At 46.3% G+C, this 11,744-nt stretch overlaps 1 pseudogene; it reads right to left on the bottom strand.

The window, feature by feature from the left end:
* Positions 1–2,160: 2,160 nt before the first annotated feature.
* On the bottom strand, positions 2,161–10,857 carry LOC133066332 (pregnancy-associated glycoprotein 1-like; annotated as a pseudogene).
* Between the last annotated feature and the right edge of the window lie 887 nt (positions 10,858–11,744).

Raw genomic sequence — 11,744 nt, 5'->3', positions numbered from 1 at the left:
AAATTGCCAACATCCACTGGATCGTAGAGAAAGCAAGGGTATCCCAGAAAAACATTTTCATCTGCTTCACTGACCATGCTAAAGCCTTTCATTGTGTGGACCACAACTAACTGTGGAAAATTCTTAAGGAAACAGGAGTAGAGGATCACCTTACTTGTCCCCTGAAAGTCTGTGTGTAGGTCAAAATGTGGCAGTTAGAATCAGACATGGAGCAATTGAAAGATTTAAATTCGGGAAAGGAGCATGAAAAGGTAGACATTGTCACTCTGGTTATTGAACTTATATGTAGCATACATCATTCAATATGCTGAACTGGATGAATCTCAAGCTGGAGTCAAGATTGCAGGGAGAATTATCAACAGCCACAGATATGAAGATGACACCTCGCTAATGGCAGAAAGCAAAGAAGAAGTAAAGATCCTCTTGATGAGAAGAGGAGATGCAAAAAGTGACTTAAAACTCAACATTCCATGGCTGATTCATATCAATGTAAGACAAAACCCACTGGAAAAAAAAAAAAGTATTCTCAAAATAATACTCAACATTCATGGCGTTCAGTCCCACAATTCATGGCATATAGATGAGGAAAAGTGGAAACAGTGGCAGATTTTATTTTCTTGGCTTCAAAATCACTATGGACCTTGACTGCAGCCACAAAATTAAAAGACATTCGCTTCTTTGATGGAAGCATGGCTATGAAAAACCTGAACAGTGTAATAAAAGCAGAGACTCACTTTGCTACAGAAGTCTGTAGTGTCGAAGATATTATTTTTTTCCCGAAATCATGCACAGATGTATGATCTAGACAAAAAGAGAGTGAATGCCAAAAAATTAAGCTTTTGAACTGTGGTGCTTGAAAAGATTCTTGAGAATCCCATATACAACAAGGAGATCAAGCCAGTCATTCTGAAAGGAAATCAACCTCTGACCCCTGCTGTCTCAGCTGAGGCATCTACTGAGGGCCTCCAGGTGGAAAGAATGGATGCTTCCACTGCAAATGTGCCTAACAGTGATAGCTTCAAGCAGACAGTTTGTAGCTCCACGGCCGAAGGAAGCTCAGAAAGGCTGAAGGCTCTGTGTACCCTGGGTCCCCTGATACCTGCGTTGCATTTTCCCCAGCAGCATTGGAGGCCAAGGAAGGGGCATTCTGGTCACTGGGGTAGGAGCATGGCTCAGGCATCCACTGGGGCCATCACTTACCAAATAGGACTGGCAAGGACAGACCAGGCATATGTGGCAGAGAGCTGGTGAGTGGGGTGTGGGAACAAGAGGGAACCAGCTCTGCAGGAACTACCTCACCCAAACTCTCCTGGAGGAGAAGTCCAGTGATAAGATCATCTGAGATGGGACAAAGAGAGTCTATTTCATTACCCCTTAGAATTCCTCTGAATGAGGAGGTGGTGGAGTTGGTGGGTCATCACGAACTCTTCCATGGCCTAGACCATCCCCAGTCGCTATCCTTGGGGCTGCTTCTCTCCAGCTTCATGCATGTAGTTCTGGAGGAAACTGAGAATCATGTGTGCTGCTGGGTCAGGGCCAATGACCATGTAAAGCCAGTCATAGGACCCCATGGTCCTGCCAGGATGGCTGATCTGGTGCTGTTCAGGTGATGTGATGTGGGTCATTCAGAGAACACCATTGAACTCTGATATCTCTGAGCTTCTTTCCTTACTAGGTGATGCCTTGGGGATACAAAATACTAAGGCAGGTAGCTTGGACTCCCTCACTAGGTGTAGAAGCCTTAAGGAAGAAAGTTGTCAGGCTAAGACCCCCAAAGTAGAGCAAATGGAAATAGCGAGGGTGAGAAAGAGAGAACTGATGACTTCTGATTTCTTGGGTCCAGTCACAGATCTTTGTATTTACTCTGATTCTTGTGTCCTGGATTCCCAGAATCATTTCAATGAGTCTCCCTTTGAAGCCATTTGGAGTGGGCTCCTCTCAATTTTGATTCAGACTTGGTTCTAGATCCTTCACTCCCAGACACAAACAGAGGCACCCATTTGTTTCAGCACCATTACGAGTGAAACACTTCATTCTTTACTGAGAACAGGGTGTGCAGACCACCAAATGCAGTTCATCAGCATCCTGGGCAGGAGTGCCCTAAGTGTGAGTGAGGGTGTGTTAGGAGTGGCCTTACTGATTGCTGAATCACTCCAAGCGTTACACTGCCTGTGCCAGGCCAATCCTGTCATTGCCTCGATCATTAACCGAGAAGTACTGCCTCAGGAAGACGTCACCCAGGATCCAGGTCTCTGCAGATGCACTCGCTGTGTTCTCTTTAAAGGTGGTATAGCAGTCGCCGCTAGAATCCTGGGGGAGTCAGAGACACACATCAGTCAGCCTGAGTCCTTATCAGTGACTAACCACAATATCCAGACGGAGCAGCGTTCTTGGTTTTATTTCCCTCTTTTGGTGAGTATCAAGTGGTTTTATGAGCTTCAGGGCATGTGAGAGTTCATCCAAAACCAAGAAGGGCCCATACATGTGGTTGCCATAAGGAAGGGTGTGGTGAGTGGTGGACTGGGAGTTGGGGAAACAATGGAATGATAAACAACAAAGTCCTACTGTAGAGAGTAAGGAGCTATATTCAATGTCCAGTGATAAACCACATGAAAGAGAATATGAAAAAGAATATGTATTTTTATGTGAATAACTGAGTCACATTGCTGTGCAGCAGAACGGAAGGTGACACTGAAGATCAGCCACACTTCAACACAATTTTTAGAAAAGTATAAGTCTGTCCCTTGGTTCTCCTCAGTTCCTGATTCTTTCCCCCTAACTCCTACTCCTTGTTTTCTCTACAGAGGATGCAGTTCCTCCTCTGGCATCCCCACAATCGAAACTTTATTAAATAATTTTATTTTGTATTTGAGTATAGCTGATTAACAATATTCTGAGTTTCAGGTGATCAGTAAATTGACTCAATTGTATGGGAGATACCCCTCCCATCCAGGCTGTCATATAACTGAGCAGATTTCCCTGTGCTACACAGTAACTCACTGTTGGTTATCTATCTTAAATATGGCAGTGCCCACAACACGTTCTTGAAGACTTAACTCAGGAACTCTGGGAAGTCTCCTTTGGCCCACACTCACCCTCTTTGGCCACTCCAGGCTTGATTGGGTAACTTACTCTGGTTTCCCATTCCCTCCGGTCAGTCAGTAGCCCTCATCACCCCTAGTAAGTCCCCAGTGCCCCAGTGCAGAGCACTTTTGGATGCTATTTGCATGGAATCCAGTGCAGTGTTGCCTAGAACCAAGCAACCCTCCATATGGCTCCATGAGTTTGTGGTTTTAGAATTCCTGACATTCCTTCTGTTTCTCAAAGACTTGCTTGAGCCCATCAGCCTGCTATGTACTCCCACAGGGGGCTGACATGAAGCCTCCACCCTGTGCTGGGGCTGAGCAGTCACTGTGTGCCCTTTATTCACCTTTGTATTCAACATCCCCAATCCGAGTAGGGGTCAGGTACCCCAATTCACAAAGGGCGCACCTGGCCAGAGCAAGGGGAAGAAGCAGCCGAGATCTAGGCTGACCATGTAATTTGTCATCCAAAGAATGAAAACTTTGAGAAGGGAAGGGAGACTATTAATTTATGATGGGACATCACACTGGGATTGTCCCCAGCCATTCACCTTGTAACATGGCCTATTTCAGGGACTGCTAGTGCTGACTTTCATGTTCATGCACCTAAGGTTTCAGATTGAACTGAAGCTCTCTGAGGACTGACCGCCTTAGTGTTACCCTTGCCTTGTGACTCCCACAATGCCAGCGTGGTGTGGCGTCTCCACATTTATTTCAGGATGATCAGTGTCCCAGACGGCCGTTTATTCTCAAGTGATTGGTTCTGTGGAAGGCACTGGCCCAGCCACAGGGCTCAGAAGCATCTGCAATGGTGTGTCATGGCCTGCAGAGGGCGCCCTCCTCCCAGCAGCAGCCCAAGGGTTCCTGCAAGCTCCAGTTTGAGAACCAACCCTCAGTACTGTCCCCTCACCTTAATGGTGTAGGCTTGAGATGGCAGTGAGTAGTTGATGCCATTGACAGAAGATAATAAAGGACAGGTTATGGACCACAAAACATGAAATGTAGTGCTGTTAGAGTGAGAGGGAGAGAGGCTGGCCCTGGATATCCTTGCCTGTGGAGACTGGGAGTGACGTTAGGGCATGACCTTTCACCTCGGAACCCCGTGGCATGGCGCCGATGAGTATCAGGATATTATTGACCAGTCTTCTTGGGCCAAGGATCAGTGATGTCCCAGTGTCCACAAGGGCCTCACAGCCTCCAGAACAAGCAATAACCTGTCTTTTCATGGAGATGCTGAGAGACAGTGGAAGAAAATGGGCATCAGGGTCACTCTGAGTCTCCCCAGAGCTGCCCCCTTCCCCACTGTCTCCTAAACAGCCCTTTGTCTCTTGCCCTGACTCTTTGAATCTGCTCTCGACACTGCACCTCCCTTGACATCCTTGAATGCAGTACTTGAATACACCAGGATCTTTTGTACCTTGACACAAGCTGGTTTTCCTTCCTAGAAGACTTCTCTCCTCCTTCACTAGCAAATTTCTTCTCATCTTCCAGATTCCAGCTTAATTGTCATGGATTCAGGGAAGTCTTTCCTGTGGTGTTTATCAGTTTCCTGTCTTGGTTACTCTCTATAGACCCTTCCTCATGTCTAGCACGTACCAAAGTCCCAATACACTAAGTGTGTGTGTCATTTCTGTGTATCTGCCTTCTTAGATGTGAGGGCAAGTTTTATTCTCATTGCCTCCCTAAAGTGCCAGCACACAGTGGATGCCCGATGTTTTCCTGTTCAGTGAGTGAATAAAAACTCTGAAAATAATGAGATATACCCAGAGAGCTGTATCTGGTGTGGAAAAAATAATGGGTCAAACAGAGTGAAGATGGAGATTCACAGGGGCAGCAGATTCTCATAGTGAAGGGAGAGAGGGGCTCCTCTGGGAGAGGGTGTCTCCCAGCAGTGCTCCTACAACCAACTCGGATCCTGAGACCCTGGCCAGGAAATACATCACTAGCCCACAGAAACTCCAAAGAACAGGTCAGCTTTTGTCTGAGGGTATCACACAGAATCCTATCCAAGAGGACAGAAACCTCTTTTCCTCAGGTCACTCCTGGATCCCACCTTTATGATTTTCTGTTATAGCCCCTGCCCCACTCTGTGCCCAGGTACATGGGGTGTCCTTTTTATTAGTTGCTTTCACGCCTTAAGACTGCAGCCAACCTCTTTCCACTGCTGGGTAGCTTCTCCATAAGGAGACCAGTTTTCCCCATTTGCTGAGGGCTTTCCCTGTTTGTAAACTGAGACTTATCTGTACTGAGAACTTGATCCCATGTGGCCCTGCACATTTGGTCATCTTATAATGCTGTCCAAGCTGGTGAAATCCTCCCTGATCCTGGTCACCACACTGCAGAGTCCTCTGACCGTGCTCCCCGCCTCACAGGGCAGTGGGTGCAGCACTCTCCCAGCTGCACAGACCTCTCTGGACCCTGTGAGGACCCTGGTCAGAGCGCTGGTCAGGAGGCCTGGGGATTATGAATCCATGGGCTGTTTGTGTATCCATGTGCTTGTGTGTTTGTTTGTATGTGTGTTTGTATGTGTCACTGTGTGTGCTTCTGTGTCTCTGACTAGCTATGCATGTTTATATGTGTCTCTGTGTGTGTGTATATGGGTCTGCTTGTGTGTTTCCATATGTCTGTGTGTCTGTCTGTGTCATTGAGGATGGTGTATATATTTGTGTGACTGTGTGTTTGAGAATCCATTTGTGAGTATCTGCCTGTGTCCATGTACAGATGTGGAGCATCCCTTGGGCTGACCCTCAGAGAGAGAGGCTCACCGGTCCATGTGGACATGCCAGTAGCCCGCTTGGGTCAATGGTATCCAGTTGAGTGATCCCTGGTAGTAGCGGTGGTCCCTCCCACCAAACATCACCACACTACCCTCCAGCTTGCTCCTGTAGAGAGAAGACAGTGGGGGGGGGGATCCTTGGAGGACGGTAACAGCAGCACTGTCTGAGAGCTTTGCTTCTCCACCCATCATGGCCCTAATAATGTCCTCCTCGACAGATGCAGAAATCGAGGCTAGGAGTGACTGGGAACCAGACTGAGGTCGGTTACTGGCTAATGAGTGGCACAGAGGAGGTTAGAAGCTGAGTCACCTGGCTGGGCTCTACCCACTCTATCCGCTGAAGATGCCCTGGACCTCCTGTGACATGAGTGCTCAGACACCCTCAGAGGACAGGGTACTGAAGCATTTTGGCTTTCCCCTTGTCCACTTTGTCATTTTTCTGGAAAATCAAGGCCTGGAAGCGCTAAGGCTGTGGGATCAGGTCACCCAGAGTTGGCTCCACTAGCCTGTGACCTCTACTGTCCAAAGGGCCCCACACTCAGAAGCAACCCCACCTCTGCTCTCGTGTCTTGAAATGCCTAATATTTCATGAACAAGGGGTCCCACACTTTTGTTTTGTGTACCACACTTTTATTTTTCACTGGCTCTTGCAAATTGGGTAACTGGTCCTTCATTACCAGGAAAATGCTAATGAGGAAGGAAAGCCACCATCATTCTCCTTCCTTATCAAATTCATAATCAAAACCTAACGACTTTTCCTTCAACTTGTTTCCTGTTGCTTCTCATTAGTCTCCCTCCTCACTCATCCCCTAGACCAAGTTACTGATCTTGAGCCCAGGAGCAGGGTTATGTTCTAATAAAATGTTATTTCTAAAAGCAGGTGGTGAAGCCAGGTAGGGCTCTGGGGCCATAGTTATCTTGGATTAGGTTATCTCTCAGCATACTTCTTTCTCAAGTGTTCTATAAATTTCATGCAACTGAAAGCAAATTACAGCTAATTTGGAGAAATGGATTGTCCATCTCAGACTTACTTGCTCAGGTAGAAGGCAAAAACAGGCTCAGAAACGGCACCTTGATTCTTCAGGTTGTCAAGGATGGGGATGCCTCCAGTGAAAGATAAATTGGGGTAGTTCAGCCCAAGACACCATCAAAAGGTATTCCCTCAAACCCGTATTCTGCCAGTCTTAGACCGAATTGCTGGTCAGTACTTACAAGGTCCCCAATCTGTGTGAGAGAAGAGTGATCCCACTTATAGATATGTGAAGTGAGGCTAGGACTGGGCTGGGATGAATTGCAATTAGATCCTCAGAGAAGAATTGAGGCTGGGCTGTGTCTTTGGTGGAACTCAGAGGGTTAGACTAAGCTGGGAGGGGAATTTGGGTTCCTTTTTTGACAGGCTGTGAATTTTAAAACATCTGCCTCTCTGAAAAACACCAACTGAGTGAGTCAAATTGGCCTCGTGGCTTCTGTACAGGTGGGGCAACCAAGAGTCAGGCCAGGTCCCATCGGTTCCCCCTTGTGGACAAAATGAGCCGAGAGTAAGGTAGCCTTCTCTTTGGCATCACTGTGACCTAACGACAGGAATGGACTGCATTCTCTGTAAGGTACTGTGGATTCTGCGTCTGTCCAGGAAGAGAAAAGCCGAAAACACAATCTTGCTTGCAGGGATCTAAGAAATTACTGCCTGGGGAATTCACTTTTCGGGATATGTGTGTCTTTGTGTGAGGGTGTATGAGAGAAAAAGAGAGAGGGAGGAACTACTCAAGTACTTTGGGGGAGGCAGTCCATAGGTTTATTAGACTCTCAAAGGCCCCCTAGAGTGAGAACTGATTTATGAGGCCCCCTAACTTCTCAGGCCTCCAGTTTCCCAGTCTGGGTACCTGAAGCCTTGACTGTCCCGAGGGTCCCCAGATCAGTTTTATTCTGTCCCCAAACACCCCACCGCAACTTCAGTCCTGAAAAGCCAGTCGAGCTCCACTGTTTACCACATGTGTGTCCTCAGCAAGGCCCTTGATGTCTGTACTTCAGTTTCCTAATATGCCACATGAACTAATCAGAGTAACTTCTCTGTGGGGTTGTTGTAGAACTAAACCAGTTATCACCTGAAAGTGCCTGGAACAGTCTGTGAATATAAAAGTGGGTGCTTTTGTCCCCTCTTCTCATTCCCAGCAAAATGAACCTTGAAGTGCTCATGGGCAGAGAAGCTGCAAGTCCCCATCTCAAGGCACTCTCTGGGTTCGCTAAACTGTGTGCTTGTGTGTCCCCATGGGCACTGCCTCCCCAGGGACAGGATCCTGTGGGTAAGATGGCCAATCTATGGATTGAGGCTAGGAATGTCCTGCCAATGGTCCTGCATCAGTTTTGCAAGCAGTGGTCACCCCACAGCCAGTCCTGACTCAGCATTTGTTACACTGTTACCCGAACGTTGTCAGGAACATTAACTCCCTTCATACTCCCAGAACAGTATTCTATGCTGAAGGTGTTTCTGATAGGCTGGAAGGTGGAAGACTCAATATGTCTGATCATAACGTGTGAGGCTGCAGACACAAGAGATAAGTGTCATCAGGTGCCAAGGGTGCAAAACAGGGTGGCAGGGCAAGGGAAAGATGGTCCGGGTACGGGGTGGCTGTAGTACCAACAGGTTGGGCTGGTGCAAAAGACAGATGGCACCCACAAGTCAAATGAGGCTGAGTCAAAGACAACCTGGAATTCCTGAGGGGGTGTTCCAATGGTGATATTACCCACTTAGAGCATCTACAGGGGAAAGGAGGGAGTAGGTTAGTGCAGAAGTGGCTACCCTCTATTCCCACACTCAGGCCTCCCTCTGGATGTCAATATCTCTTGAGATCACTTTCTAACCACCATGCAGCTCACTGACGTTGGTCACAGAGGTGCTTGCATTTCATATATTTTTCCTGTGCTACATGGTATGCAGGATATTGACTATGACCAGGTGTTACAACCTGCTTTGGAAGAACAGAGGCATAACCACTGGACCTCCAGGACCACTAGACACCCAGGGAAGTCCTGGTGCCTTCATTTGAGAAGCTCTGTAGTCTCTCAAACATAGCCATAACACCCCCTTCTCCAGGACGTCCTTCTTGATCAACCTCAGCCACTCCTTCTAAACTCAGACCACATCCAATCAACAGCAGACAGGTCACCCTTTCATTTGACATCTATTTACTAATATGTCTATCTCTCAGGCTGGCATGAGTATTCTTGAAGACAAAATAAACCCTTTTTCTTATCTAAAAACAGTAACCGCAGTGTTAGATACTTATGACCTTACATGGAATACGGGTTCAGGAACTTTTTACAGCTGTGGTTCTTGCATCTGTGGAACCTGAGTTTCTCTGCCTGGGGATTGACAATGCTTTGCCTTTTGTTCTATCAATTGATCAGTGACAGTTCACTCTTCATCTGTAACTGACTGACTCATTTATTTCAGAAGGAACAATCTCCCTCAAACTAATGACACATCTTTGACACAGAAATGGATATATACTTGCCACCTGGTAATTGCCGGGCCCAGTCACAAAGACCAACAGTTGAGGATGAGAGTGTGTTCTCCTCTGGATTGGGTCACTGTTTTCCAGCGTATCTTCCTCCTGCAGGAATCCCAACCCCACATCCCACCTGGCACCTCCAGATGAGCCCCGGTGCCAGGCTAGAGCACCAGGGGGCGCTGTGGAGCACCATCGTCCCCAAATACTCACATCTTCGATGTTTCTCAGGGGGTGTGTAGCTATATTTGAGCCAGGAGAAGAAGTCTGGTACAGTCTGTAAGCATGTTCCTTCAGGAAATTGTTCAGCATGTTTTTTTCAATTAGGGTTTTTCTCATGATCTTCACTCTGGTTAGAGGTATACTTTACCGAGCATTTGACAAAGAAAACAAAGAAGAAGCTACAATTAGCTGTCAGTGTTCAGGTATAACTGTCGTTGTAATGGCCCTGTGTATTTTCTAATCATTATTATGAGGCACATTATTATCAGAATTTCTTGCATATCATGGCAAAGACAAAGGTTTGGTTACAGGTTCTGTTCTGCAATCTGGGATGAGACATATGACCATGTGGTGTCTCAATCTCCCCCTCGGTGAAATGGTGAAATGTAACAATACAAACCCTCCAGATAGAATTTCTTGGGGATAAGTGAAGTGATGGATATAAGGTACCTGATAAATAGGAAGTCTCAACAATGACAGGCATTAGAATTGCTGTTGCCATCCCACTGTATCCTTCTCATAGAACCTCAAGGAAGAGGTAGAAGGGGGACTCTTATGCTCTTTCACAAGGGAGAAATTTGAAATGCAAGAGGTTACTGAGTTTGTTGTGGTCACACTGCTTATCAGATATAAAACTGTATGTAAAACAGTGTATCTTTCTCCAAGTTGAAAGAGAAGAGGGAGTTGAAAGAAGAATCCAGGAGATAGGGAACAAGTAAGGGAAATTCAGAGGCTCAAGAAGGAAGAATGAGTCAAGTGAAAAATTAAAAGAAAACAACACAGAGAGGAATACACTCACAAAGACTTCCAAAGAGAAGGAGAGGTAAATGATACTGATACAGAGATGCAGACATAGACATATACACACTGAAGTAGACAGGGAACAAAGAGGACATGTTGAATAAAATGTAGAAAAGTACTATTCCACAGGACCACACCTACATCTGCATAGGCTGTGCACTGAACAGTTGTAAGGAGTTACATTATCAGTAGTTCATGACTGGACCCCAAGAGTTGTGCAACCATGCAAATCTACACCAAGGCCCTTGGGATCCACAGTTCCTAAAGAAAGGCACTTATCAATAAGTAAGGGTTGAACTTTAAGACTGCCAGGGAAATACTCCATTCCCATCTAAACCTGATGGCTGGAAGAATAACCAGATGAAAAAAAAAATCCGAGAAAGGAAGATGATGCAGCTTACAGTCCCTATAGATACTTGACTATGCACTCTGAGAAGGCCACCAGCCCAAGGAGCACAAGCCACTTCATGCTCTTTCCTGGCTCCAAGTACTCAGAGAGGTTCGGGTTCTTAGCATGCAGTGGTGACCGGGAGCCCCAAGTTATATATGCTCTGACCTACCCTAGTTTTCCCCTTTATGCCACTAATAGATCTGATAAAAATACAAAGCTTTTGCTAAATCTATACCTTCATCAGTGCCCTTGGCGAGTGGTCTTTGAAGCTTCTCAGAATACAGTCAATTGAACTGTAATCTCTTCCTTGAATCTTGGCTGGAAAATCAAACTGATCTGCATGGGCTTCTCAGATGATGGAGAACCTTGCTTACTTGGAGAAAAATATGCTAATAACATCGTGAAAATGGTAACTAGGGGCCATACTCGACATTCATGGTTTCATGTCATCTTCCTAGCCACTTCATGAGATATGCACTGATGTCTTCATTGGAGATGAGATTACTCAGGGGATAAGTTGTCAAATGACAAAGTGAGGACTTCAGGGACATCCCAGGGACATACAACTGACCTTAGGTAATGGGTCTAACAGCAGAGATCAGCGGCATCTATGATGCCAGTCTGCATCAAAGATTTATGCAGAGTTGTACTTCAGTATTGGGACAAATGTCATATGCATCCACAAGATATTTTATATCACCCAACAAACATACAAGGAAAAACTGTGTTCTGGGTTCTGGGTTAAAAGCTTCAAAGTCAAAGTTGATAAAGACAAAAGAAATCTTTATCATAAGTGAGCTAGCAGTCTAGTTCTCACAAGCTCATGGCCCCAAGAGGCAAGAAAAATGATCGTAGGACTAGGTGCCCATGCTGGACCCTGGGCAGCACAGGCCTGCCCACTGGGAGCAGCCTTTCCACCACTTCAACCATGCTGGAAAGCAGGCCAGTTGGCCATGTTTCAAAAG

Source organism: Dama dama, chromosome 2 (genome assembly GCF_033118175.1).
Source record: "Dama dama isolate Ldn47 chromosome 2, ASM3311817v1, whole genome shotgun sequence".
Lineage (NCBI taxonomy): Eukaryota > Metazoa > Chordata > Mammalia > Artiodactyla > Cervidae > Dama > Dama dama.
The sequence above is the reverse complement of the archived record's forward strand: the minus strand, read 5'-3'. Positions and strand labels throughout refer to the sequence as shown.